We start from the raw sequence: 3,798 nt of genomic DNA, 5'->3' as shown, positions 1-3,798 counted from the left end.
AGGCACCCCCGAGCTGAGCCGGCTGACTGCGCAAGGACTGGCCTCAGGGGGCGGGCAGGCCCCAGCCAGTGCGAGCCTCCCCGGCCGCGCCCCCTCGAGCCTCCCCGGCCGCGCCCCCTCGTTTGGGGTCGCTTCTGAGCCCTCTTTCTTGCCTTTCCTTCATCAGAGCTTACTGTCATTTAATCCCTGAGAGGAAACTCGAGGACTGGGCTTTCCCGAAGGAAGGTCAGCAAACGGCAGACGGAGGCGCGTCTGGGCCCCTTCGCTTCCGCTACCGTCTCCTCCGCCCCATCGCCTGCCAGCCCCCCTCGGGCTCTGGCCTTTGCTCTGGCCGGGAATATCTAGTTCAGGCTTTTCCCACAAGTGGCAGGAGTCATCACCCACCTGGAAAAGCTCTTCGGCCTTGGCCGGCGCGCGCTCTCGGCTGGGAGCTGAGATCCCGCCATCCTCCTCCGTGCCAGCCAGCCGCGGGGGGCCACGCGAGGCCCCTGCTGCTTCCTCTGTCTTATGAGGGGGTTCACTCACTACTTGGGGGTCTACACATACAGGCATGAGGCCCAGCTGCAGCGCTTCCTACACCCGGGTGAGGCCCACACCTGTGGAGTGACCCGCAATTTGACTAAAATTGTAAGAACTCAAGTAGGCGGATGGACACAAGAATCAACTTCCTGCCGACCCCTTTGGGGCCTCTCTTGTCTGCCCCCCAGTCCCTCACTGTCTCACACAGTCTACTTCTGAGAATTAGAAGTGGCAAGCCAGGAGAGGCCCCTGGGCCCACGCCAGACAGCCTTAGCCTCCTGCCACATCCTGACCAGACAATTCAGTCTCGGATGGGTCAGTTGATCTAAGCCTCAGCTTTCTCATCTGAAAAATGGGTTCAAGATAGCAAGCTCATACTGACTTGAGTGATTCCATACCGCTGTGTAGGTGGAAATTTCCATATGTGGAAATGCCTCAGACTGTCTGTTAATAGAAGGTCCCTGTTTAAATATTTCTTGGGTCTGGATGCTTTAGGATAAGAGCCCACAGCAGCTGTAGTTTCCATGATTCTGTGGAATTAATATTTGAGCATGTCAAACCTCAAAAAAAAAAATGTTGCTTTTCATTAATCTTCCAGCATATTCCTTTAGAATATTCCAGCGCCTTGTCCAGCTCTGGTCCTCTGCCTCAGAGTCAGAAACTACACAGCCCTTTCAACCAACACAATGGCAAGACAGTCATTCCCAAGGTACTAGGAAATTCTCTCTCCCTGGCTCCATTTTTTTTTTCCCCCTTGACAACAGAAAGCTTTTTTTCCCTTCCAGAGAAGAAGTGACATCAACCTGTTTAAATTCTGGCAGAAATGGAGTCACTAAAATGGAAAAAGGGAAAAAAAATTGGCAACAGCTTGGAATGAGAAGTTGCCCAGCAATTATTTGGTTGTGTATTTCATAAACACAGAGATCTCGTCCTGCCGGCAGTGGCTGTCTCTGCAGTCAGTGCTTGATTCTAAATCTCTTTCCACTGCACACGACATGTTGATGGCATCAGCGTCTTGACTGCTCTTTTGGCCACACACTTCGCACTTTCCCCGTCCCGATGAGGTTGGGGGGCCGCTCACCCATGTCTTGCATTTGGATCTGGCCCTGCATTTGCTTGGGCCGTTGGATGCTGGCAGTCATGATACAAATAGAAGCTTTTAAAAGTGCTGTGTGTTGCGACTGCTTCTTTGGAGACCCTGGTGTCACCATGGAAACACATCGGGGCAGCCTGCTAGGGGATGAGAGAGACGAAAGGAGGGCAGCAGAGGGGTTCGGACCAGGGCCATGTAGACCAGCTGAGCGAGCAAACCCAGCCACTTCAGCAGAGTCACCTAGTGGGCCACACACGTAGGAGCAGAAGCAACTGCTAAAAGCACCCACGTCTCATGGCTGTGTCTCCACACCCGTAACTAACGGACACCGTGCATTGGCCTAAAGTATTGGCACGTGGGGTGGCTTCTCCAGTCGAAATGGTGAGCAAGGACCTGTGATTGGAGTGTTAGGGTGTCACAGCCAGCCTCCTGCAGAGGTGGTTTTGCCATCTCCATGCTAAGCAAACCACCCTTTAAGAGCCCCGAAATGCAGCCGGCACATCCTGTCTGCCCCTTCAGATTGGCACCCCTCCCTGCTCGAACGTCCCTGCCTCTCTGTTGGAATCGCTCCAAATCTACAAGGACATATTTAAAAGTGGTCTTTTCTGAATGACTGATACTGCCCTCTGCCCACGGTGCCGCTCCAGTCTATTAACTCGTAGGTCATTTCTTGCCTGAGCCATAAATCGGGTCCCTAATATGTGCCACCTCCTCCCGGGGCTCCTGTTTCTTATGTATAGTTGCTTATTAAGCCAGACCCCACTGGTGGGGGAGCGCCTGTGGGTCACCCTTCTATTCCCCTGAGTCTTGCCCAATTCCTTGAAAAGGGAAGTGGGGGGCCTTTCACAGAACATATCAGTCTTTGGAGGTTCCCTGACATTGGGGCTAGTTATTAGGGTTATTGATAATTGGCAAATCAAAAGAGGCCCTCCTTGGTAGTGCAACAGGTTAGGACGCAGCACTGCAAGCTAACCGCAGCCGCTACAATGTGAGTTCGATCCCCATCCCCGAAGGCGACCCACAGGGCCCAGCAGACCTCTCCTGACCTGCCTGCTGCTCCCCTCAGCGGTGTACTTTGTCGATCTGCCTGTTCTGCTCCCTGCTCTGTCTGGTAAATCCTTTTACCATCCCTGTACCTCTAGCCTGTACCCCAGTTCTCTATGCATAAATAAATATATCTTAAAAAAAAAAACAAAAAGAAGAAGAAGAGACGTATATAAATGAAAATAAAATTGGTCTTCCTGGTGGTGCAAGGGGTTAAAGTGCAGCACTATGAGGCTGTCCACAGCCACAGCAGCATGAGTTCGATCCCTGGCCAGGGAGTGACCCAGAGGGTACAGCAGACCTCTCCTGACCCTGTTCTGCCCCTCACTGTCTCTGGTGAACCCTCTCACCCCCTGCACCTCTGGCCTGTACCCCAGTTCTTGTATGCATAAATAAACAAATCTTAAAAATCCAACCAGCCTATTTGCTTGCTTAAAAGACAAAACACCCTCCATTGCTGCCTTCTCCCATGGAGTCAAAGACCAGCTCTTGGGGTGTCAGATGGCCGCCAGGACCAACCCCAGCCTGCTTTATTTACTCCAACCTTATTTACTTCACGTATTCTGACTCGAGAAGGTAGTAGAAGCCCCACTGCCCACGCCAGACTCCTTCCCCCAGCCACCTGCTGCTCTTCCTCCCAGTCTCAATCTGACCTGCCTACCCCCACCACCCGCCAACTTCCCCCAAGGCCTCTAGGGGCCGCACAAGCCCTGTGCACAATATTGCACCGTGATGGTGTGAAAAACAGACGAAACTGAAGCTGCATCTCTGTGCGTGCTGAGTGCCCAGAGCGTAGCCACAGCCCAAGGGGCTGAAGGTGGCACAGGCGCCTGCTGTCCCGTGGCCGGAGACACCCGGGGGCTACCCTAGGTCTGGGCCTGACTAGGGTGCCCGTGTCCTCGGGCCCCATCCCCTCTGGAGCCCGGTAGCTGCAGGAGGCTCAGGTGACCTGGGTTTGATGTCACCTGTCGCACGCAGGCACTCCCTGCCATCCCGGGTGCCCAGCCCCCACGGGGCCAAGGGACATCGATGGTGATGACAGCAGCTGATATCCAGCGCAAACTTCATGGAGCGACATTGTCCCGAGTGCCTTAAGTGAGTGAGTCCGTTCAAGTCCCACGGCAGTGTCAGGGAGGGCCAGC

The sequence above is a fragment of the Condylura cristata genome, unplaced genomic scaffold (genome assembly GCF_000260355.1).
Source record: "Condylura cristata isolate star-nosed mole 26May11 unplaced genomic scaffold, ConCri1.0 scaffold00026, whole genome shotgun sequence".
NCBI lineage: Eukaryota > Metazoa > Chordata > Mammalia > Eulipotyphla > Talpidae > Condylura > Condylura cristata.
The sequence above is the reverse complement of the archived record's forward strand: the minus strand, read 5'-3'. Positions refer to the sequence as shown.